At 44.9% G+C, this 27861-nt stretch overlaps 1 pseudogene; it reads right to left on the reverse strand.

Annotated features, from left to right (window-relative positions):
* Positions 1–66: 66 nt before the first annotated feature.
* On the reverse strand, positions 67–27861 carry LOC106573789 (plasmanylethanolamine desaturase-like; annotated as a pseudogene).

Here is a 27861-nt window from a genome sequence, read left to right on the forward strand (position 1 = left end):
AGTCAGAATTTTCAGAGTTTCCTAGTTGCGACTAGCACGTGTACATGGCAAGAGTGCCAGAGCCCTTCAATCCATTTCCTTGGTCCATTCCATGTCATCACTCCGAGGCTTGTGACCCGTCATTCTCTCTATCAACCTCTCCATCCTCCGCCAGAAGCTCATCTTGTCCAGAGGGTAGTTTGACCACCCTGAGAGAGAGGGGGATGGAATAAAAATAAAAAGAGAGAGTGAGGGGAATGGGAATAGGAAGAAATACATGAGGCACGTTAACAGGAAGACATCAAATGAAACATGCACACATCCCACACACAGCACTGTTCTCCAGGTAGCAGCGGTAGTAGATACATCAGCTCTCAGAGGATCTCTGCTGCCAGGGGAGAGGAAAGAGATCTGGCTTTGGCACCAGAGTAGTGCACACACTTACAGTTATAAATATGTACTGTATCTCCACGCACCATACATCACACAAGGACTGCTGAACTCAAATACCTCCCCTTCACCATCCACCCTTATCCATGCTATAGAATCGGACACCCACTCCCAGGAGGGTTGTACATCAAAGATGTTTTAGTATTACACATACACAGGAAGTAAGGGAGCGAACGCAGGTGGTCGTACATGCACAAAAACACATGTACAGTGCATTCGTAAAGTATTCAGACCCCTTGACTTAAAAAAAATAATAATTACATAGCAGCATTATTCTAAAATGAATCAACGAAAAAAATCCTCATCAATCTACACACAATACCACATAACGACAAAGCAAAAACAGGTTTTTAGATTTTTTTGCACATTTTATTACAAATAACAAATGGAAATATCACATTTACCTAAGCATTCAGACTCTTTACTCAGTACTTATTTGAAGCACCTTTGGCAGCGATTACAGCCTCAAGTCTTCTTGGGTATGATGCTGCAAGCTTGACACACCTGTATTTGGGTAGTTTCTACCATTCTGCTCTGCAGATCCTCTCTACCTCTGTCAGGTTGGATGGGGAGCGTTTCTGCACAGCTATTTTCAGGTCTCTCCAGAGATGTTAGATCAGGTTCAAGTCCAGGCTTTGGCTGGGCCACTTGAGGTCATTCAGAGACTTGTCCCGATTCCACTCCTGCGTTGTCTTGGCTGTGTGCTTAGGGTCGTTGTCCTGTTGGAAGGTGAACCTTCGCCCCAGTCTGAACTCAAAGACACACACACACACACATTACTACTTTATTTCTATCCACAAAGATACTAGACATATTGGAGGAATTGCACATAACCATATCTATACAGTATTTATAAAGAAATACACATACACATTAAGGCATTCCGTATGTATAAGCACTGTGCATACTCACATTAAATATAGGTGTACAATACATACAGGTATCAGCCGAAATAAGTTAAACACTTGAGCAAATGACAGATACAAAGTATATTGAAAGCAGGTGCTTCCACACAGGTGAGTTTCCTGAGTTAATTATTTTGGCTATCATGGCTAGAAGATATCTCAGACCTTGAAAGAGGGGTCTGAAAGAAGCACAGAGGGTTTAACGTGTGTGTGTGTCTCAGCCACCAGATCTCAACCCAATTGAACACTAATGGGCAGAGATAGGCAGTATTTATGTTATGTGTTTCAATTACTTCTCTTATTTTGTCATTTGTATTACACTCCAATGTATTTTGTAACAAGATACCGAAAGCCCTATTAGGACACTACGTTGGTGTTTCCTTTATTTTGGCAGTTACCTGTACATCCACATGCTGCGAGTGCTTACAGTGTGTGCATGCATTTGTTTACGTAGGTCGGTACACCCACAGAGCAGAGTGTGTTGTGTTGTGGCTACAGTGTGTCTGCAGTCCCCCTGTCCCTCAGGTGACACCCTCTCTGCAGGAGGAGAGCAGCTCTGCTTGTTTGTTTGATTTCTGCTCTCTGTCCTGCTCCCTCTCTCTCCCCATGCAGGCCTATTTGTTAGCACTGACAGCAGGTTAGCATTAAATATACATGGATATTTCCAGCCACTGGCACACACAAAGGCAGGCGGCGGGCTCCGGGGACACAGGCAGGGAGGGTGGAGGACTGGGGACAGAGCTGTGGAGCTCCCCTGTGACCGCTTCCTTCTCCACTCTACTCATCACAGCCCCCCACTAAGGTTAGGGACCAGGAAAAGGAGGGAGGGTCAGAAACACAGTGCACACACACACACACACACACACACACACACACACACACACACACACACACACACACACACACACACACACACACACACACACACACCCCGTCTGCACACTCACGCACATCTGGTGCCCATAGGGGAACAGGGTGACACACAAGTAACCTCTCTCCAGTGCACCCTCTCAGACACACACTGAATACTCAATGTGATCTCTTACTGGGGCCTAATGCCAGCACACACACACACACACACACACACACACACACACACACACACGGATTCTCTTTCCAAGTTATTTATATTGTATCAGCCATCTTGGACGGACCTTTCAATGGAAGATACTATTTGAATTCTTTTTGATGTGATTTATTTTTCTATAATCATGGCTGTTAGCTCAGCTGTGGTTGGTACATTGTCATATACACCTGTATGTTTTTTTATAGCAGTAGGTCTCAGGGGGATAGCTTACCATCCTACATCCCACTGCTGGCTTGCTTCTGAAGCTAAGCAGGGTTGGTCTTGGTCAGTCCCTGGATGGGAGATCAGATGGTGCTGGAAGTGATGTTAGTGGGCCAGTAGGAGGCACTCTTTCCTCTGGTCTAGAAAGAAAACTACAGTGGGGGGAAAAAGTATTTGATCCCTTGCTGATTTTGTACGTTTGCCCACTTACAAAGAAATGATCAGTCTATAATTTGAATGGTAGGTTTATTTGAACAGTGAGAGAAAGAATAACAACAAAAGAATCCAGAAAAACGCATGTCAAAAATGTTATAAATTGATTTGCATTTTAATACAAAGAGTAGTGTATAGTACCTCTTAGGTAATATACAGGGTAGTGTATGGTACCTCTTAGGTAATATACAGGGTAGTGTATAGTACCTCTTAGGTAAAATACAGGGTAGTGTATGGTACCTCTTAGGTAATATACAGGGTAGTGTATGGTAACTCTTAGGTAATATACAGGGTAGTGTATGGTACCTCTTAGGTAATATACAGGGTAGTGCATGGTACCTCTTAGGTAATATACAGAGTAGTGTATAGTACCTCTTAGGATATACAGGGTAGTGTATGGTACCTCTTAGGTAATATACAGGGTAGTGTATGGTACCTCTTAGGTAATATACAGGGTAGTGTATGGTACCTCTTAGGTACTATACAGGGTAGTGTTGGTAACTCTTAGGTAATATACAGGGTAGTGTATGGTACCTCTTTGGTAATATACAGGGTAGTGCATGGTACCTCTTAGGTAATATACAAGTTGTTTATAGTACCTCTTTGGTAATATACAGGGTAGTGTATGGTACCTCTTAGGTAATATACAGGGTAGTGTATGGTACCTCTTAAGTAATATACAGGGTAGTGTATGGTACCTCTTAGGTAAAATACAGGGTAGTGTATGGTACCTCTTAGGTAAAATACAGGGTAGTGTATGGTACCTCTTAGGTAATATACAGAGTAGTGTATGGTACCTCTTAGGTAAAATACAGGGTAGTGTATGGTACCTCTTAGGTTATATACAGAGTAGTGTATAATGCCTCTTAGGTTATATACAGGGTAGTGTATAGTACCTCGTAGGTAATATACAGAGTAGTGTATAATACCTCTTAGGTTATATACAGAGTAGTGTATAATGCCTCTTAGGTTATATACAGGGTAGTGTATAATACCTCTTAGGTAATATACAGGGTAGTGTATAATACCTCTTAGATAATATATAGAGTAGTGTATAGTACCTGAAGTGATAGCAGTGGTATACATCAGCACAATAGCTTAAAGTACCTGTTGTGATGCAGTAGTAGGTCTCGTGATTGGACACATGGTGGATGCGGTGGTGTTTCCGGGGTAACACCAGGTGACAGTCCTGCAGCAGCATCACCCAGCGGGGAAGACCAAAGTAGGAGTGAGACCACTTATGGATCTGATTGGTCAATGTGACAGACTGCCAGCGCAAACACATAGCACTCCCAAGGGTAGGTCTCTGCTAGGGCATCTGAGAGACAGAGAGAGAGAGAGAGAGAGAGAGAGAGAGAGAGAGAGAGAGAGAAAGGGGGAGAGATAGAGATGAAGAGAGAACGCAAGGGAGCGAGCGAGAGAGAGAGAGAGAGAGAGAGCGAGAGAGACAGAGGGGAAGAGAGAAAGAGAGAGAGGGAGAGAAATAGAGGTGAGGAGAGAGAGATGAAGAGAGAACAAGGGAGCGAGATAGATAGAGAGAAAGAGAAAGAGGGAAGAGAGGCAGTTGTTATTCAGAGAGATAAATGTGACTTTCATTGTAAATGACAAGGTAGTTTCAATGTTTTCCAGTATATGTCTGAAGCATCTTTACTTCCCGTCAGTGAGTAAAAACCAACTTTACACTATTTAAGGTATTCACTTGCAAGTATGAAACAGTACAGCATTAAGAGCATACAGTATTTTGGAGAACCAGTGTTGGTGAGATGAGGAATTGACTAGACAACCTGTGGTCTGGTTTCTGTTTGGCTCCACTCTCACGCTAGTGTCACTTACGTGTTCCTCCATGTTCCCCTCTCCACTCTCACCCTGAACCCCTGACCCTCAGCGAGCAACAGACATGACAGGTGTGGATGTCACCGTCACCCCGCCAGGCTTCGCTGCCCTTCGCTCTCCGCCCTGTCTCCTCTTAATGTGACACAGCTCATGACAAGGTCAGTGATCTCTGGTTTGCTCCGAGCCACCCTGAAGCCCTGACATCATGTCTCTGGTAAAATGCATCCCCCTGTCATGGCCTGAGAGTGCCCGTGTCTCTCTGTCTACAGCTTCTCTCCATGTTATCACACACACATCATTTATGGATGAGACCTTGTTCAGATTGTAATGCACATGTGTATGTCTGTGTGTGTGTGTTTGTGTGTGTCTATCCCCTCTCTCACCTGGCTGGTATGTCAGGAACTTGTAGGCCATATGTGCCAGAGGCAGTATTGTGAGAGAGGGGATAGACACCATTGGTCTCTATGAAGTTGTGTCGCGTGATGGCTGTGGGGTCAATGTGGTGTTCCCGGAAAGGACGGATGAATGGCAGGGGAAAAGAAAACAATGTAGAAGAGGAGGCAGTTAGAGGAGGAATATCATTATGATAATTGAATGATAATGTCTCTCCACACAAGACTCTTGACCACCTTTACTCCACACACAGAAACGCATACAAGTACCTCCCTCTCCCTCCCTTTGGCAAATCAGACCATAACTCTATCCTCCTGATTCATGCTTACAAACAAAAACTCAAACAGGATGTACCAGTGACACACTCAATACGAAAGTGGTCTTACGAAGCGGATGCTAAACTACAGGACGGTTTTACTAGCACAGAATATGTTCCGGGATTCATCCAATAACATTGAGGAGTTTACCACATCAGTCATCGGCTTTATTTATGAAGTGCATTGACAAAGTCGTCCCCACTGTGACTGTAAGTACCCCAACCAGAAGCCATGGATTACAGACAACATCCGCACTGAGTTAAAGTGTAGAGCTGCCACTTTCAAGGATAGGGACATTAATCTGGACGCTTATGAAAACTCCCGCTACAACCTCTGACGTGCCATCAAATAAGGAATGCATCAATACAGGACTAAGATCGACTCCTACTACGCCGGCTCTGACACTCGACGATATGGAAGAGCTTGTAAACTATCACAGATTACAGAGGGAAACCCAGCCTGTGAGGGAAACCCAGTGTCGCTTCAAGGAAAGCAACACTGAACCATGCATGAGAGCACCAGCTGTTCCGGTGTGAGTAAGAACTTTAAACAGGTTAACATTCACAAGGCCGTGGGGACAGACAGAATACTAGGACGTGTGCCAGGGAATACCAGGTGCTGACCAGCTGGCAAGTGTCTTCACTTACATTTTCAACCTATCTTTGACCTGGTCTGTAGCTCAGGAACCTGGGACTGAACACCTACCTCTGCAACTGGATTCTGAACTTCCTGACGAACCGCCCCCAGGTGGTGAGGGTATGCAACAACACATCTGCTACGCAGACCATGTTTACCCACGACTGGGTGGCCGCACACGACTCCAACGCCATCATCAAGTTTGCTGACGACACGACGGTGATGATGATGAGGCAGCCTGTAGGTAGGAGGTCAGAGACCTGGCAGTGTGGTGCCAGGACAGCAACCTTTCCCTCATTGTCAGCAAAACAAAAGAGCTGACTGTGGACTACAGGAAACAGAGGGGTGAGCATGCCCCCATCCACATTGATGGGGCTATAGTGGAGTGAATCGAGAGCTTCAAGTTCCTCGGTGTCCACATCCCTAAGGAATTGTTCCACACACACACACACACACAGTTGTGAAGAGGGCACGTCAGCACCTCTTCCCCCTCAGGAACACACACACACATATATTATGTAAGTCGATCATGGGTGTGCTATAGTTGGGAATGGGATTTTCTACATAGGTCTCAACCCTGCAGCAAGACATGCATGATAACCTGTGTTCCACCTCCAAAAGGGTTAGAGGTTGGAGTTGGTCTCACAGTTTAACTCATGATCCATGGCCCTATAGAGGAGCGTACATGATAGCCAGAGGAGAAAGCTCTCCATCACACAACACATTAAAGAACAGATAGATAACCTGCTATAAAACCGCACAGCCCCACGCTCTGATCCAGCATCATAATAAACCTTCGAACAGCGGTGCTCGTCATTCACAACCCGCCCGCGCTGAGACAGACACCTGCCTGTGACGGCGCGGGTGTCACAAATGAAAGGGACTGAGCGAGAGAATCGCATAATCACAAAGAGAAAATACACAAGGAAGGTAATTTATTTGCCATATAAAAAGAGGAATCGTTTGACGCTACATTACCATCGCGTGTCACTGATGGTAAAAAGTCATTATCCTGTGTTTGTGGGCAGAACTCAATCACATGTATATCTGAGGACGCATGGAGATGCTCTGCTGGAGCAAGGGAAACTATCTGTTTATATTTGGACAATCATCTTCCTTTCAGTTCCTCTAGTTCCCTTCTCCCGGTCTGTCAGCTAGATTAAAGGAGCACTAAGCCCCAGACGGCACACAGAGCGGGTGTGTGGACTCCTCTGCACACTGCAGCCACCCCAAGCCACATCTACACTAATCCCACATCGTTTAACGGCCTGCCTTGTCCGCCTTTCTTTAATCAAGAGTCACATCTACCATCGTCCTGGCAAACCCGCCATCGAAAGGACATTTCCTCTCCCCTCACCCTCGACTACGGACTGAACAGGTTTAAGATGTTCAATTAGAGTTTTCTCCTCTAATTACTGTCAATAATAATTCTCCCTCAAGTGAACTTCTTCTGTTTGAACCTCGGTACAAAATGGCGTATCTATCTGCTAAGTGTATCCTTTAATCTGCTGGTTAAGGGTCTTAAAACACTCCTTTCAAGATGTCTGTCAGTTACCCCGCTCTTTTTGAAGCCTGATCGTCCCAAGGTGACAAATCCTAATTATCCTAGACAGCAATAGGATTGACAGCGAGTAGCAGCCATGTTGCAGAGTCAGATCAGTAACCGCTGCACAGCGGGGCGGCAGGCTGGGCTGCTCTGAAGCTCCGACCAGACAGGCTGCTGATGAAAGAAGAGCAGGCAGCAGGCCCCTTGACTGGAGCCACAGGGGGCAGGCACGCTGCTCTGGTACAGTAGAATGGCCCCCTCACCAGGGCACAAGTATGTATGAAGGATATACTACAGAGGAGAACACAAAGCATTTGTTGCAGTACAGTAACATACAGCAGCCAACATGTAGGCCGCTGTCCAACATTTTGGCTATTTCCCAATCCCTTTTTGTTTCAGTGAACCCTTTCAACACCCAGGATCCAGGTGTTCAGAATGTACAGTACCAGTCAAAATGTCACGAATCCCACCGAAGGTGGCTCCCCTGCCTGCTCGGGCGGTGCTCGGCGGTCGTCGTCGCCGGCCTACTAGCCGCCGCTGATCCCTTTTTCCTTTTCTGTTAGTAATGTCTTATTGGTTGCACCTGTTCCTTATTGAGTGTCTTGATTTGTGTTTATTTAAGCCTGCTTAGCCCACCCAGGTTTGTGCGGGATTATTTTCTGTCAGTGTGCTTTTTTTGGATGTGCTGGCTATTCGCCGTAATTTATCTTTCCGGACTGTGTGCCCGTTGTTTCTGGGTTCGTCATTTTGTTCACGCACCTGTTGTGTTTACATTTTACATATTAGTCATTTAGCAGACGCTCTTATCCAGCGCGACTTACAAATTGGTGCATTCACCTATAATATCCAGTGGAACAACCACTTTACAATAGTGCATCTAAATCTTTTAAGGGGGGGGTTAGAAGGATTACTTTATCCTATCCCAGGTATTCCTTGAAGAGGTGGGGTTTCAGGTGTCTCCGGAAGGTGGTGATTGACTCCGCTGTCCTGGCGTCGTGTTGGCGTTGACCGTTTTCTGTACCGGGAAAAAATTAATTCATTTTTCCTTACCTTTGCTCTCTGCGCCTGACTCCTACCACCACTCCTAGCAATTCGTGACACAAAAGTTTGGACACACCTACTCATTCAAGATTTTCTTATTTTTTTTTACTATTTTCTGCATTGTAGAATAACAGTGAAGACACGAAAACTGTGAAATAACACATATGGAATCATGTAGTAACCAAAAAAGTGTTAAACAAATTAAAATATATTTTATATTTGAGATTCTTCAAAGTAGCCACCCTTTGCCTTGATGACAGCTTTGCACACTCTTGGCATTCTCTCAACCAGCTTCACCTGGAATCCTTTTCCAACAGTCTTAAAGGAGTTCCCACATATGCTGAGCACTTGTTGGCTTCTTTTCCTTCACTCTGCGGTCCAACTCATCCCAAACCATCTCAACTGGGTTGAGGTCAGGTGATTGTGGAGGCCAGGTCATCTGATGCAGCACTCCATCATTCTCCTTCTTGGTGAAATAGCCCTTACACAGCCTGGAGGTATGTTGGGTCATTGTCCTGTTGAAAAGAAAATGTGTTATTTCACAGTTTTCATGTCTTCACTATTATTCTACAATGTAGAAAATTCAAAAAAATAAAGAAAAAGCCTTGAATAAGTAGGTGTGTCCAAACTTTTGACTGGTACTGTATATTATTTTACAATATTTTTGGATATTCCTAGTGACTATGATCCACGTGTAGTCTAATGTGGTACTGTCTCAGTACTACACCTGACGTCACCACACAACTGTGCATGGGTCATAGAAATTGTAAGTCTGAATGCAGTCCAAATACTGAGTCAGATACTGAGTCAGATACTGAGTTAGATACTGAGGAAAATACTGAGGCAAATACTGAGTCAGATACTGAGGCAAATACTGAGTCAGATACTGAGTCAAATACTGAGTCGGATACTGAGTCGGATACATACTGAGTCGGATACTGAGTCGGATACTGAGTCGGATACTGAGTCGGATACTGAGTCAGATACCGAGTCAAATACTGAGTCAGATACCATACTTCAGATGATGTATTATGCATAACAGAAGTCATTGTGAAGATCACTGATGTTATGACACATATTGATACACAATCCCACCTGACCCCCTCCCTTCCTCACCATCGACTCCCCCTGACCCCTAATCCCTGACAACAGAACAATACGCCTCATCATCAGCAGAAATACACACAGACCCAGCGATTCATCACCTCAAAGATTATCACATCCACCAGCTGCCCTTTTAATTGGACAGGATGAGAGTGGCCTTTTCTCTAATTGGATGAAGGTAGCATGACCAAGTTGTGCTTATGCATAAATATGGAGCCCAGATGCTGTAACCCAGGTCCCACAGAGGTGGGCAAAGTGTGGGGGGTGGCCTGGTGTGGCTGTGGTGCTGGCTGACGGTGTCCAGGCAGTGAGCGTATGTCCTGGGGGAGAGAATGACATTTTGCTTGGGGTAACCATGGGAGCATAAACCACTACAGACCAATAAAGCCCAGTGCTACTATATTAGTAATAACCCTGGATGGCTGTGCCCTTCACACGACTGGGATGTAGGTGGGACAGGACTGAGGGAGAGTGGCTGGATGTGGCCTGCTCAGCACAGGAGCAGGACAGTGGGTGTACTGGGTGTTCTGGGTGTACTGGGTGGTGGATTGCAAAACCACAGAGTAGCGCTGGCGCGGTTATGGATGAAGACCGTCGTGAAATAAAATAACCACCATAACCGTTTTAATTTATCTACTTTAAAAATGTTCAAGTAGACCTATTTTACCCAAAAGCAGCAAAGTTAAAGTAAGCCTGGTTTACATCTAACGGACAATATAAGGAGAGACAAGAGGACGCAAAACTCATTTAGTTTTTTTGGAACGAACAGCTGACTGACGACGGGAAGGCTGGGCATTCAAAAAAGATTACACATTATGTGTGGTTGAGTCCGTTTCCGCAGTAACATGGACTCTTTACAACGTGATGAAAGTTTGTTGCTCCTTGTTTCAGCAAGGTGATGTAGCAAACAAGATTTAAACAAAAAGTATGCTATTAGAACGATTATAACAGACAAATAACCGTCATCCAAAACGTCACAGTCCTAAGCAGAGGTATACAGACAGTGTGGGTGTGACTTCACTGATATAACTCGTTGGGGAATGGGATGATATTAGGTTTAGCCTCTGTTTTGCCTAACAATCTCTCATATGACTGATATGTAGTCATTTGGAATACTTCTCAAAGGAGTCAAAGGATGAGTCTGAGGTCTGGAAAGGACCTTGAACTCTGAACCCTGTCCCTTACCTTCCCAAAGACCGGGATGTCCACAGAGCTCTAGGTGTCTGCTCCCCAGTGCACCATACCAGAGGCAAAGTCTGCCATCCCTATCCCTATTACTGGAGTGGGGAGCATGGAGGAGAGGAGGAAACAGAAGACACAAATCTTTTACCATTATATCGGACAGATTTTTTTGGGGAGACATCCTGTAACTTCAGACTATTTCAAGGTCATTACAAACATTCAACTGAAAATGTTTGAGGATAATTTACGGATGGGAAATATGATTTTGTAGATGTGCACAGTGGTGAAGTTGAGGAGGAGGAAGGAGAGGTTGATGATGAAGAGAGAGACTCACAGAACCACACTGATCCACTCCTGCAGTCGCTTGCCTGAGGAAAACAGCAAATCACACAATATGAGTCACACAGTTACAAAGACACAGGTAAAGTAATAAAGCTACTGTACATTTGCACTTTCCTCTGTACTGTACAATAGTGCTGAGGACTACATTCTGAAGAGAGTGTAGAGTAACCCGTCCTGTGATCTTCTGTGTTAATGAGCAGAGTGAGGTCAGCCCTGGTACCAGGAGAACGTCCACTCTCAGCTCTGTAAGGCCATTGGGTCAAACGCTAGGGGCGTCGCCACATCTGTGGGTGTCCGTCACAGTGTGTGTGCGTCCCATCAACCACAATGTTAAGCGGTAATCGGTTCGATGAAGACAAGTGTATGCCGAGACTGGGGTCGTGACCCCTCATGTGCGGAGCACTGCTGACACAGCTCTAAACTCACAGGTCAGCTGTGACAGCGGAAAGAGAGACGGTGGGCCGGACATGGGCGGGCGGGAGGACCACCGTCTCGCCACTCTGCCCCAGCAGGCACAGAGCCGATTAGAGGGCTAGTGAATAATTCAGCAGGCTACGGAGCGGTGCGGAGCTGCTTAAGTTAGAGCCAGCCACTACTGTACTGTACTGTACTGTACCTCATCACCACATCCACTGAGACTAACCTGATCCCCTCTGCTTCCCCCTCTCCTACTCACTCTACCTCTCAATTCTGATTTCCCTTCTTTTCTTTCTTTTAACCTTTGTATCTCTCTGTCCATATCTCTTTCTCTCCTCCCAATTCAGCTCTTCTTCTTTTTTTCTTTCTATCTCCCTTTCTGCAGATGCAAGGCGTCATGTGCCACAGTGAAGTCAAGCCATCTGAAAGTTTAATGACATTAGATTTTTCCAACGGAGTAGATTGGAGGGCCAGGAGGTTATGGGGTATTGATGAAAGTTTTAATAGGGTCTCTCAGGCCCAACTAAAGCAAGTTAACCAACCATTCCAATACACCTCCCTCTCATAAGACATAGAACTGGTCCTCAATCATCACAGGAGAGTTCACACACAACCCTTCACCTGTGTACTGCCGCCCTCATCTCTCACACAGCACCTGTTTATGCTGTACTAGCCTAGCCATGTAGTGTTGATTGAGGAGACTGGAGTGATCTTAGCTGTTATGAGCTGCTTTAAATGAAACGGATTAATCAAGTGAGAAGCATCCAGGTGTGTATGCTCTGTTTGGCAGCGAGGCCAGGTGTGCTGTGGCCAGCTGTGGAGGACAGGTGTGGGGCAGCAGAGTCTCCTGCAGAGGAATGACCTCAGAGACTGACAGGCCTCTACCACTTAGTGACTGTCTGACTTCACTTCTTACTAGCCACTGATACAAACACACTCTGGAATGCTAACAAAAATCCTTTCAAAGGTCTGTAATTCTTGCAGAGTGTGATTCAAAATGTAAGAGATGCTACCTTTTATCAAGGGGGGGGGGGTGTAACCTAATAATACAGAACATAAATCACTGAGTACCTCTTTGATTGCAGTGACCCATGAAAACTCTACGTAACAGAAACTTTGGCCTCAGACTATGTTTAGACATAGCATTTACAGCAAGGTTAACTGTTACACCATCGTTTTGTTGTCTCCTCACTAAATATGACACCATTTCTACCACTCTGTCAAAACACAGGAGAGACAGACACCAGAGATTCACTACACAAAAATTCACTCTCAAGCACACTTTCATACCAACACAAGCAATCACACACCCCCTAACTACACACACACACAAACACACACACACACACACACACACACACAGGGTTGCGCAGTGGGGCCGCTGTCAGGTGATCTGCGTCAGTCCTTGGATCCTCCTGCTCCCTGGTGAGAGGAGAAACTAGGCCAGGCCTCGACAGAGCAACTGCGCGCAGCCAGAAACACAGTCCCCCTGTCCATAGGACCAGAGTGGTGTGCTCATTAATACAGTCCTGACAACAACACGCTCCCTGGCAACCCCTCTACCATCGCTCACACCAGCAGCCCCCGACTCTGCACGCTCGCATGGAATTAACCTGGGAGGGGCGGAAGATGAGGAAAGGGGGGGTGCTAATAGGCTGAAATTAATCAACGACGCCTGATTCGGCGCAGAGGGACGGCGCCAGCGCCAAACAACACCCTGTGAATGCTAATGGCCTTCTCCTCTCTCCCTCGCTCCATCTCACCCGTTTACCTCCCGCTCCGCTTTCCAGTGCAGCAGCAGAACGGGCCCCATCTCTCCTGCCATAGTGACGCATCACACAGACATAGGAAGTGATTTCTAAGCATCTCAACTCAAGGAATTTTGCACTATGAGTAGCTTGTGACATGGATCTCTGTGCAATGATGTTTTGGGAGATACATGAACCAGGAAACCAGGTTTGATATAATTCTTCCTGATACGTGGGTCTAATTGAGTGTGGTTGGGATCTGCCTCTTCCAGGAAAGGCCCTCCGATTACATGGCCTAGTCTGCTGTACAGATGCCTTCAGTTAATCTGCAAGCATGTACCATGCCATTGTGTGAATATTGTGCAGAGCCCGAATTACTTATCAAAGTAGTTAACATCTTGCTTGTCCTGTGTAAGTAATAGTCCTGTGTAAATAGATTCATGATTTGCATGCTTTATGTACAGCACTTCAAAGCTTGCCCAGTATTCCGCCTCTATCTGGTCTGGACAAAAGGATATTTTCTTCCCTCTCGCCTGACCGTGTTGTCCCAAATGCTGAAGCCTTGTGTTCTCAGAACAGAGTCCCTTTGAAAGACAGCCTCTCACCTCCTCCAGAGTCACAGACAAAAACTAACTGACACACCCAGAATGGCTGCCTTTCACAGCACAAAGACAGAATCTGTGGTGCCAACATATCATGACAGCATCATTCTCTCTCTCTCCCTATCTCTCCCCCACACACACACACACACACACACACACACACACACACACACACACACACACACACACACACACACACACACACACAAATGCACGCACACATGCACACACACACACACAGACACAAACGCAAACATGCACACACACGCACACACACACACAAACGCAAGTTCGCACATACACATTCACAATACAATTACAAACATTTATTCATAGTAATTACTAAAACATTACACATACAATAGTGTAGATAGATGCATAATTCTCTTTATGAATAGACACCTCTCTGCTATTCTTTCTTGCTCTCTGTCTCTCTGTCCCTTGGCCAGTTCTCTGTAGGCCTATCTTCAGATGGGACTTTGGGAGGGGTGGAGGGGGATGTAGTAAAAGTGGGTCACATGCTTAGAGTGGGAGAGACTGAGAGAAGCAGAGAAAGAGAAAAAGAGTGAGGTAGAATTCCCCTGATCAGGACCAACAGATCAGTCACAGGCCTCGTTCCTTTCATCTGTTCTCAGTGGACGTCTGATCCTGGGACACGAAACACACACACACACACACACACACACACACACACACACACACACACACACACACACACACACACACACACACACACACACACACACACACACACACACACACACATACACGAACACACAACACACCAGATACACACACACACACACACACACACACACACACACACACACACGAACACACACACACACAACATACACTCACACAAACACACACACACACACACACACACACACACACACACACACACACACATATACACACACACACATATACACACACACACACACACACACACACACACGAACACACAACATACACTCACACAAACACACACACACACACATATATACACACACACACACACACACACCACATACACACACTAAGCACCAAACACAGAGAATCCAATCCTGCCAGACAAACTTAATACATACATTACCCCATGGACAGAACTGCAACAAAGAAATGAATGGGACAAATGAGACAGATTCAATGACTGCACACCAACACAATGGAACGAAACCAATGAATGAAACAAACACCAATGAACGAACATACACGTGCACACGCACACACACATACACACGGCCGAAGTGAGCGGTATCTAGGCCTGGCTCCAGGCTCCATCCTCTTTCCCCCACGGACATGGAGAGAAAGGAGGATGGACAGATCCCGTTGTGTGTGGGGGATGTCGACAGATCCTGATGAGGGCTGCAGATGAGTAGGATGCCCAAGAGATACAATACCATGTAGCACACACACACACACACACACACACACACACACACACACACACACACACACAAACACACACACACACACACACACACACACACACACACACACACACACACACACACACACACACACACACACACACACACACACACACACACACACACACAGAAACAGAAACACAGACAGTACACACACACAGTACACACACACACACACACACAATACACACACACAGACACACACACACACACACACAGTACACACATAAACACAGACAGTACACACACACACACAGTACACACACACACACACACACACACACACACACACACACACACACACACACACACACACACACACACAGTGCACACACAGTACACATGCACATACATTCATATTGCTAAATGGAAAGTGTGCTCTATACTATTTTCAGATCGTTTGGCTCTGGATGAGAGGAATTTGAAAATAATTCTCTATTGCTCCTCACTTGAACGATGAGCTCTATAGAGAAGGTCTTTAAGACTGCATTTACATTAACTAAATTCTATGAGTTATCTGAGTAGACTGAGCTAAAGAATTCTAACATTCCCAACCCATTTCCAAGTTCAGCTGCATACTGATTGAGTTACTCCTGGGGAGGGAAATATTCTATTTAATAACAGTAATTAGACCAGTTTCCCACTGCCTCCATCCTTACTATAGCAAAGTCACCAGACGATACAGAGGACCGAAGGAGAGTTCTATCAAATATTAATAACAGGCTTTGCCCTAATGTATTTGGCAGAACCTGTGTGTGTGTGTGTGTGTGTGTGTGTGTGTGTGTGTGTGTGTGTGTGTGTGTGTGTGTGTGTGTGTGTGTGTGTGTGTGTGTGTGTGTGTTTGCGACTGTGCATTCAGCCTAATGTATTTAGCTGCCCTGGTGTGTGTATAATTGAGGAGCTCAGCAGGGGCAATGGCAGGTAGCCTATTTCTTATCCTCTTTGCTCTCTCTCTCTCTCTCTCTCTCTCTCTCTCTCTCTCTCTCTCTCTCTCTCTCTCTCTCTCTCTCTCTCTCTCTCTCTCTCTGCTTATATATTCCTGTCTCTCGGCCTCCCTCTATCTCTCCCACCACAAGTCCACTTGGCTTTTACAGCAGCCAGTGCACATGCAGGAAGGCGTGTGTAGTCAGGTTTACAGTAGCACACAGCCTCTAACAAATGGCCTGGTCTTGTTTAATGCATGTCTCCTGTCTTCTTCCGACTGCCTGAAACCGTTGGTCCACAGGCACAGAGTTCGGGTGAGTCACGGCCAGCGGACTGAAATCCGCTTTCATGACCTTGCGGTCAGGAGTCCAGAGTCATTCGACACCTGGGGTGGGGTCAGCCTGACAGAGTGTGTCTGGTGAGGGGCTTCAATAATTCAGCAGCTCTGCCAGAGTAAAGCAGGTTCATCTCTCTAATGGAGGTGATGGAGGTGGAGAGAGGAGCTCCAGGTAAGGATGAGCTCTGCTCACAGACAGGGGGCAGCACTGGGCTAGTGGGGTCTGCCTCATTCAGTCTGCGGTTCCACATGGCTGGGCTGGGTAAGGTTATGTGATGCTGGGCTGGGCTGAACTGGGCTGTGGTAGGACGGTGTTAAATTATGTGTTGCTATGGAGGTGTGCTACAGTAGGCCATTGTAAGATTCTGTGTCGCTGGGCTGAGCTAGATCAGTGTAAAGTTCTGTGTTTCTGGGCTGGGCCGGTGTTTGAGTGTAAGGTTCTGTATTGATGGGCTGGGTTGGGCTAGTGTAAGGTTCTGTGTTCCTGGGCTGGACAGGGTTGGGCTAGTGTAAGGTTCTGTATAGCTGGGCTTGACTGGGTTGGACTAGTGTAAGGTTCTGTGTTCCTGGGCTGGGTTGGGTTGGGCTAGTGTAAGGTTCTGTATTGCTGGGCTGGGTTGGGCTAGTGTAAGGTTCTGTGTTCCTGGGCTAGACAGGGTTGGACTAGTGTAAGGTTCTGTATTGCTGGGCTGGACTGGGTTGGGCTAGTGTAAGGTTCTGTATTGCTGGGCTGGGTTGGGCTAGTGTAAGGTTCTGTGTTCCTGGGCTGGACTGGGTTGGACTAGTGTAAGGTTCTGTGTTCCTGGGCTGGGTTGGGTTGGGCTAGTGTAAGGTTCTGTATTGCTGGGCTGGACTGGGTTGGGCTAGTGTAAGGTTCTGTATTGCTGGGCTGGACAGGGTTGGACTAGTGTAAGGTTCTGTATTGCTGGGCTGGGTTGGGCTAGTGTAAGGTTCTGTGTTCCTGGGCTGGACTGGGTTGGACTAGTGTAAGGTTCTGTATTGCTGGGCTGGACTGGGTTGGGCTAGTGTAAGGTTCTGTATTGCTGGGCTGGGCTGGGTTGGGCTAGTGTAAGGTTCTGTATTGCTGGGCTGGACTGGGTTGGGCTTGTGTAAGGTTCTGTGTGTCAGGTTGGCAGGGTGCTAGGTTCAGTCAGACTGACGTGGGAGGGCAGTGTCTGGTGTAATGCCGTAGAGCAGCCTGTGAGTTGTGACTCCTGAGCTGCAACACAAACCCATGGCCCTGTGCCAGCTATGGAGAGGCACTGGATAACAGACTCTCTGTCCTCACCCTCCACAGCTCTATACTACACTACCTCCCTTTTTCTGTCTCACAGCTGTCTGTAAGTTTTAAGTCCAAGTATTTTTTTTCTAAAGGTTTATAATAAGTGTGCATGTGCTTCTCTAATAGAGCTCTTCGCTACTGTAGAAAGAGCTCTTGTATTTTATCTTTTTGAAATCCAAGTCACCTCAGGTCACCTTCATAAATCCTTGATGAGAGACATTTCTGATGTTGTTTTGGTAACAAAGTCAAGACCAGACTTGTTACGAAAATGGTCTGTTGACCATAAGACTACTTTTCTTCACTGTCTCGGGCCGGCTGGACCTTCCTCCAATGTCCAGAGGTCAACTGCATGCTGACAAGCTGTCCTCCAGGACAGTAAGCTGATATGAGATTTACTCACCTTTACAGAAGGTCAGTTCAGAGATAGCTACGTGGTTACTGTACTTAATGTGTCCATCTAACAAACTGTTCTTCTAACTGTCTGTTACACTAAAACATGTGAGGGATAAGAATAGGCAGGTATACATAAAACAAGACTTTTGTCTCAATGTATTGAGTGTCTGTTTGACATAATTGAGCACTAAATATAGACAAGCTACATGAGTGGATGACTGAATAAAACCATGGTGATACCCACTCATGAGGTTGACTGTGTTAGTAATCCCAGAACGACCAACAGCTGTCCTAACCCCATCAGTCCCGAGACCCCAGTTAAAATCTGCTTTTCATTTATCTGGCTTTCGTTTATCCGCATGTCCATCCCTTATATTTAGCCTCACATTGAAGTGTTCGGATATTCCATTTTCTTTTCCGGACAACCAGGGATACAAGTAGAACACAAAACTAGTTGACATAAACAGTTGCGTTCATGAGTTTTATTGACAAACGTCAATAAGAAAAGACGGTCCGCCAAAGCACAAACGTGATCAAAATGAATGTATATGAATGCTGTAAGTACAGAAATGGTTCGCTCAGTGCGACAGGAATATCCAACGAGTCAGTGACAACTGTGGAGTTTGTGACAGCAACTATGTGAGCTTATTACAGTATTATGATATTTCCTATGATCTTCTATGTAGAACAACCCTTTACCTAACGAGTCTTGTGTAGCTTGTGAGGTCATACAGCAAAACATGCGTCTCAGCTTTATATAGATAGCTTTTAATAGTTTGTAGCTTTTTGTATAAAAAAACCTCACCCTTGTCTCACAAACACCACTCTAGCTCAGCCCCAGTCAATCACACAGACTAAGCTACAGATGCAGAAGGAATAGACGAATCCAATGGTACAACCCAGAAGTCTGTAGCTCAAACACATTATGTTTCAAAGGGGTTAGAAGTCCAAAACCCACCACTGTTACGGTGGGACTCATTGGGCTAATCATGTGAACCTGACTCAATCCATTGTGTAACTGCAGAGCATCCTTCTATCTAACCTCCTTTGTGTTTTTTTATTTTTTATTGAACCTTTATTTAACTAGGCAAGTCAGTTAAGAACAAATTCTTATTTTACAATGACAGCCTACCCCGGCTAAACACTCCCCTAACCCGGACAACGCTCAGCCAATTGTGCGCCGCCCTATGGGACTCCCGATCACAGCCGGTTGTGATACAGCCTGGGATCGAACCAGGGTCTGTAGTGACGCCTCTAGCACTGAAATGCAGTGCGTTAGACCGCTGCACCACTCGGGAGCCCGTGTGAAATATGTGCAGTGGCTAGTTGGTCAGTCTATCTGATGGTAACCACACCTTTAGTATCTATAAATGGAAGAAGTTGAATAAGTGAGCCACAGGAACAGGCCTGAGACGTGGACAAGGGAAAAGATTACTATCACAGTCTAGACCACTTACAGCCAGGGAAACTAGATCTTGAGGGGGAGAATTACATGCTAACGGCTCAGATTTTTCATTTAAAATGTATGCCAAACAAAAAACATTGATTTCAAAGTTTAACATACCATAAAACTCGATGTACAATTACTACTTTTAACAATTTACATGGACATTTGTTCAAAAACACATTTACTGGAAGAACTGTGCAGATGCAAGGCTTGGTAACAGAATTTCAGTAAAATCTCCCTCAGTTTTTTATGTCTAAGTTTTACAAAAACTCTTAAATATCTGCTCTGAATTAAGATTCAGTGATGTCTGCAGAAAGAATGGGATATCAGCGTCACGTTCGTCAAAATGAGTAGACCAAGGCGCAGCGTGCGTAGAGTTCCACATGTTTTAATAAATGAAAGACACCAAAAACAATACAGAACAAACAAAACGTGACGTAAATGCAGTATACACAGGCACTACACAAACGCAAGATCCCACAATCACAGGTGGGAAAAAGGGCTGCCTAAGTATGATCCCCAATCACAGACAACGATAAACAGCTGCCTCTGATTGGGAACCATACTAGGCCAACAAAGAAATAGAAACGTAGATATGCCCACCCAAGTCACACCATGACCTAACAAAATAGAGAATAAAAAAGGCTCTCTAAGGTCAGAGCGTGACAATCAGCTATGACGTGACACCTTGAGTATTAAAACGTCTATTTTGGTTATTGGATTTACACCCTGTAAGCCTGAATCTAATTAGAATAAAAATGTGTCTGTTTTTTTACAGTATCCAATTGGTAGTTACAGTCTTGTCTCATCGCAGCAACTCCAGTACAGACTCTGGCAAAGGTCGAGAGCCGTGCATCCTCCGAAACACAACCCAACCAAGCCGCACTGCTTCTTGACACAATGCCCACTTAACCCCGGAAGCCAGCCACACCAATGTGTCAGAGGAAACACTGTACATGGGGCACCCAACCCACCACAGAAGTCACTAGTGCACAATGGGACAGGGACATCCCTGCCAACCAAACCCTCCCCTAACCCAGACAATGCTGGGCCAATTGTGCACCACCCCATGTGTCTCCAATTGTGCACCACCCCATGTGTCTCCTGGTCACAGCCAGCTGCAACAGAGCCTGGACTTGAACCCAGAAACTCTAGTAGCACAGCTACAATAGCATCACATTGCAGTGCCTTAGACCACCGCACCACTCGGGAGGCCCTAAAATGCATCCGTTTAAGCTAGAGATATCTTTTTCTGCATTGGATGCGTCTCAATCCACCACATCCGACGATATCACATTTCCGCATATGTGGTGAAAGGTGACAGAACTAGAGCGATGTTTGTCAAAACATGAGACATCCCGAAAATCGGTCTTTTCACAAAACGTTCTGTAGTGTTTGAACGGTTTGGCTGACAAACTAATTTGAGATGTGACTCTCACGAACACGATGGTGTTCTCCGTTTTGCTCTACAACCCCCACAAGCATCTTGGGACTCTTCTGAATTCAGTACAGCCGATCTGCCAACTTCTGTTTGGGCTACCAGTTGAAAACATTTATGGAAGTATATGGAGACTGTTTAGTGCCAAAAATAAGAGGTTATATAGACTGAACAAAAATATAAACACAACATGTAAAGTGTTGGTCCCATGTTTCATGAGCTGAAATAAAATATCTCAGAAATGTTCCATAAACACAAGAAGCTTATTTCACTCAGATTTTTTGCACACATTTGTTTACATCCCTTTTAGTGAGCATTTCTCTATTGCCAAGATAATCTATCCCCCTGACAGCTGTGGCATATTAAGAATCTGATTAAACAGAATGATCATTACACAGGTGCACCTTGTACTGGGGATAATAAAAGGCCACTCTAAAATGTACAGTTTTGTCACACAACACAATGCCACAGATGTCTCAAGTTTTGAGGGAGTGTGTAATTGGCATGCTAACTGCTGGAATGTCCACCAGAGCTGTTGCCAGATAACAACCGCAGACCACGTGTATGGAGTCGTATGGGCGAGCGGTTTGCTGATGTCAACGTTGTGAACAGAGTGCCCCATGGTGGCGGTGGGGTTATGGTACGGGCAAGCATAAGCTACTAACAGCTAACACAGTTGAATTTTATCGATGGCAATTTGAATGCACAGAAATACCGTGACGAGATTCTGAGGCCCATTGTGAGGCCCATTTTTATTTAAGGTATCTGTGACCAACAGATGCATATCTGTATCCCCAGTCATGTGAAATCCATAGAATAGGGCCTAATGAGTTGATTTCAATTTATTGATTTCCATATATGAACTGCCTCACCAGAAGTATATGGACACCTGCTCATTGAACATCTCATTTCAAAATCATGGGTATTAACATGGAGTTGGTCTCCCCTTTACTGCTCTAACAGCCTCCACTCTTCTGGGAAGGCTTTCCACTAGATGTTGGAACATTGATGCGGGGACATGCTTCCATTCATCCACAAGAGCATTAGTGAGGTCGGGCACTGATGTTGGGTGATTAGGCCTGGCTTGCAGTCGTTATTCCAATTCATTCCAAAGGTGTTCGATGAGGTTGAGGTCAGGGCCCTGTGCTGGCCAGTCAAGGTCTTCCACACTGATCTCGACAAACCATTTCTGTATGGGCCTCATTTAGTGCATGTCATGCTGAAACAGGAAAGGGCCTTCCCCAAACTGGTGCCAGGAAGTTGGAAGCACAGAATCATCTAGAATGTCATTGTATGCTGTAGCGTTAAGATTTTCCTTCACTGGAACTAAAGGGCCTAGCCTGAACCATGAAAAACAGCCCCAGACCATTATTCCTCCTCCACCAAACTTTACATTTGGCACTATGCAATCAGGCAGGTAATGTTCTCCTGGCATCCACCAAACCCAGATTGGTCTGTTGGACTGCCAGATGGTGAAGCGTGATTCATCACTCCAGAGAACGCATTTCCACTGCTCAAGAGTCCACGTACTTGTGTAAATAAACTGCGTGCACAATTATTAGGCAAGTGAGTATTCTGATCTTATCATTGTTTCTATTCACATTTTCCAACTCCAAACCATATAAACTTGAATGCTTATTGGATTTACTCTTTTTCAGGTGATATGTATTTGTGTAATGAGGGAGGGTGTGGGGAAAGTGAATAACACTTTATATCAAGGTGTGCATAATTATTAGGCAGCCTCATTACCTCAGGTAAAATGGGCCAAAAAAGAAATGTAACTGACACTGAAAAGCCAAAAATGTAAAATGCCTTTCAGATGGATGCGACACTCTTTAAATAGCTAAACTATTGAGGTGTGACCACCGGACATTCAAACATTTTGTTGCGAATAGTCAACTGGGGCGCAAAAAACGCATGGGGAAGAAAAGGTGCAAATGAACTGCAAAAGACTTGAGAAGAATTCAACGTCAATCTACCAGGAACCCATTATCCTCCAGTGGCACCGTATTACAGAACTGCAACCTACCTGGAGTGTTCAGAAGTACAAGGTGTCAAGTGCTCAGAGACATGGCCAAGGTCAAGAAGACTGAAACAAGACCACCACTGAATAAGATTCACAAGTTGAAGCGTCAAGATTGGGCAAAGAAAAACCTGAAGACAGATTTTTCAAAGGTTTTATGGACAGCTGAAATGAAAGTGACTCTTGATGGACCAAATGGATGGGCCCGTGGCTGGATCAGTAATGGACACAGGACATCACTTTGAGTCAGGTGCCAGCAAGGTGAAGGAGGGGTACTGGTATGGGCTGCTATCATTGAGGATGAGGTAGTTGGACCTTTTCGGGTTGAAGATGGACTGAAACTAAACTCCCAAACCTACTGCCAGTTTCTGGAAGATTCTTTCGTCAAACAGTGTTACAGGAAGAAGTCCTCAGCATTCTAGAAGGCCATGATCTTTATGCAGGACAATGCTCCATCACATGCATCCAAGTAATCCACTGCTTGGCTAGCCAGCAAGGGCCTCAAAGATGCCTGAATAATGACCTGGCCCCCTTCCTCACCTGACTTAAATCCTATTGAGAACTTGTGGGCCCTTCTCAAACGTGAGATTTACAGTGATGGAAGACAATACACCTTTTTGAACAGCATTTGTGAGGCTGTGGTTGCTGCTTCAGCGAAAATTGATCGTGAACAGATCAAAAAACTGACAGACTCCATGGATGGAAGGCTCATGGCAGTTATTGAAAATAAGGGTGGCTATATTGGTCACTGAATATTTTTGAAAGGCCAAAAATGTTATATAATTCTCATTTTGTGTTACTTATCTGTTACACTTACTCAAAAAATTGAGAATAAACAAGTGAGTTGAGAGAAATTATTTTTGTAATTTAGTTGCCTAATAATTCTGCACACTAATAGTTGCCTAATAATTCTACACACTTATATATTTCCCTGAGAAAGACAAAACTCACTTTTCCTTTGTTAAACATTCAGGTTTGAGGTTCAATAACATTTTGGATTGACTGAGAGCATTGTGTTTGTTCAACAATAAAATTAATCCAGAGGAACACAATTTGCCTAATAATTGTGCACGCAGTGTATAGTGTAGGACAGACACTTCAGAACAAACTTCCTTTAGATTTTTTGGGGGGGACTATCTGTTGTTCTATGTAGTGCATCTGTTATTCAATGCATTTGTATGAGCTAATAGCAGTAAGGCCCAAAATATTTTTTAAATATATGTTTTCATACTTCAAGAGGTCTTAAAACTCAAAATCAAATAGCTAAATTATCCTTGGTATGACCTTGTTAAAACAATTCCATATAGCTTAGACAGGGCTTACACTGTTATGGGAGCTCTGCCCCCAAACAATACCAAATGTATTTGGTCCGGACCAAATCTGAACCAATCATAGACGTCTATGTTTCACAAGTTTGGGCATCAAATTACAGCCCAGTAGAGCTCAGTAGAGTAGAGCTCAGTACAGTACAGCAGAGTACAGTAATGTAGAGTACAGTACGGTAGAGTATAGTTCAGTACAGTAGTGTACAGTACAGTACATTTCAGTACAATCATCTTTATTTAATATTGATTCATTATTGAAATAATGAGACCGTCAGCCCACCAGTCTTGTCTGACTGTTACAGATGATGCACAGTTTTTATATAGCTGATACCAAGATTGCTTAGTCAGTAATTTCTAACCTTCCCATAAGCCACCTTGGTTATCTACACAGGATGGTTTTTACTTAGTTTTCCAGATGCCAGGAAGATGAGACAATGAGGCATTGTTCTCAACTCTTCCAGGCTCTCTATCTCGAGTCACACACACCACATCTTGTCTATAGAATGCTAGCTTTTAGGTTTTATCACCAACACAAATCAATTGTCAGCTTCAAGCTATCTCTAGTAGAACCCATGTCCTCAACACCCAGACTAGCTGCAGGGTGCTAGAGTGGAGACCATAAAACACAGCATTAGCAGGACAGAAATATCTTACTGTTCGTTAAGTAAATAATTGTTACATATCCAACAACAAAGGTTGAATACATAATGTTTCCCTCACAATAGTGCAGTACAGAGTAGAATATAGTACATTATAGTTGACTCAACTCTAGTGTGCTCTTCTGGGCCTCCCGAGTGGTGCAGCGGTCTAAGGCACTGATTGGTGCTAGAGGTGTCACTACAGATCCAGGTTTGATCCTGGGCTGTGTTACAGCCGGCCGTGACCAGCAGACTTATGAAGCGGCGCACAATTGGCCCAGTGTCATCTGGGTTAGAAGAGGGTTTGGCCAACTGGGATGTCCTTGTCCCATCATGCTCTAGCAACTCCTTGTGGTGGCCAGGCGCATGCACACTGGCTTTGGTCGCCAGCTGTACAGCGTTTCCTCTGACACAATGGTGTGGCTGGCTTCCTGGTTAAGCAAACAGTGTGTCAAGAAGCAGTGTGGCTTGGTGGGGTCGTGTTTTGGAGGATGCATGGCTCTCGACCTTCGCCTCTCCCGAATCCGGATGGGACAAGACTGTAACTACCAATTGAGGGAAAAAAGGAGTAATAAATAATAAACAAAAAACCTCTATTGTACTGAACTATACTCCTCTTTACTGTACTGTGTGAACCCAACTGTGGGCTATGACGGAATTTCGAGTTTTAACCACCTAATAATTAATCAATACATTTGATATCAGTAAAACCACTATAACTATTTGATAGGTCTATTTTTTAAGATTGAAAGTTGGTGAAAAATGCCCTAATTTCCATTCATATATAGACTCTTAGCTTTCATTTAACACCCAATTGAACATGTTCCTATGAATTTCACATGTTGGTGCTCATTGGTCCTTTTACATGGAAATGACCAGGAATAATGTGAGAACACACACACATACACTTGAAGGCAGTGCCCTTGTGTCCAGACCAAGACGGCTGGAGAAAGTAATCAGGAAAACAGAAATGATACGAAAATCCTGTTTACTTACTGGAGAATCCGTAAAGTGGGATAAAAAGCTCAAAGAGCAGTCAGCCGTGCATGACAAACAGACAAATGGCAGAGAGATACGTCCAGCTGTTTGCCTGTCCTGGAGTTGCTCTAATGAGCCTTAGCCTCCATTGAGCCGACCAAAGAATCATCAGTCCCTTCCTGTCGCTAAGCCTCAACATGTCCACAAACACAGCCCTCTCATTCCAACCACTTTTCGCCTATACCTCAACACATCTGCTAGGTCTACTGCCATGGACCACAAACCTCAGACATACCTCTCCTCCTACTGTCCCAGTCTCTCTCTAACTCTGTCTCTCTGGAACACTGTATATGGCTCACTCACCCACCCAACCATTGAGTGACTTGGATAATTGATGTATTATTTATTTTTATTTAACTAGGCAAGTCAGTTAAGAACAAATACTTATTTACAATGACGGCCTACCCCAGCCAAACCCAGACAACGCTGGGCCAATTGTGCGCTGCCCTATGGGACTCCCAATCACAGCTGGTTGTGATACCACTTGGAATTGAACCAGGGTCTGTAGTGACTCCTCTAGCACTGAGATGCAGTGCCTTAGAGCGCTGCGCCACTTGGGAGCCTGGAGCCCAAATCTCTGGATCCTAAATGCATGGACAATCCTCTGAATAATTATTCATAATCATGGACTCAAAGAGTCAAACATGCAACTCTGGTTTTACAAGATCATGTCCCTTTCATCACTGTGCTGTAACAGTAACAGCAGTCTACCCTGAGACCTGTCAGTCCATTAACGCTACAGATGGATACAGTATTAATGGGGGATTGGAGATGGCCTTGCATTTTCTTTAGGCCAGACGTGAAGCTGGTTCTCAGTTTATAACTCGTCTCTTACTCTGCTTAGTATAGAAATGTGAGACAGCATTACTGAGAGAGGGAAGTGGAAATCTATTAGTGTGTGATATTAGACCACACATTGGCCTGGGAGTAACAAACAACCACATCTCAGTACCCTACATCATTGCAGGTGTTCACAAGAACATTGATTCCATTCCATGATATCCTTTAGTTTAAAAATAACTTGCATTAATTACTACATTAACTTATTAACCATGCACTCATCACTCCATCCCTCTATACACACTTATACAGTACAGTAATGAATAATATTTGCCAGTAGCAGCAGCATATGTCTACAATACTTTGTGTATTGCTTGACAATAGACAAACACACTCAGGAAAATGGCTGGCTATTCCTTCTATGACAAAAAGGTATTACCCTTTTACCCAATACTTAAACATTGTTATGGCTAGGCTACTTCATCTGTACAATAACAGGTATTTATGTCATCCCTCACAGCCTATTACAGCTTTGGTGCATCATCAGTAGCTAGGTGCACGTGGTCAGTTGACAGTCCTAATCTTAGTGAGGTTTAGTGTCTACTCAGCTCATTGTCTTACCAGGAGAGTACAGTTTGGCAAGTTGTTGGGCCCCGGGGCGTGCTGCGGTCCCCAGAGAGACGCCATGCTGCGGGCAGCCGCGCCGCGCTCAATCCTGTTAGGATCCTCTTCTTCCATAGACCGATGTTGGATCTCTCTCTCTGACAGTAGTACTGCTGCTTCCAACTCAAACCTCCCTTCCAT

Source organism: Salmo salar, chromosome ssa16, assembly GCF_905237065.1.
Source record: "Salmo salar chromosome ssa16, Ssal_v3.1, whole genome shotgun sequence".
NCBI lineage: Eukaryota > Metazoa > Chordata > Actinopteri > Salmoniformes > Salmonidae > Salmo > Salmo salar.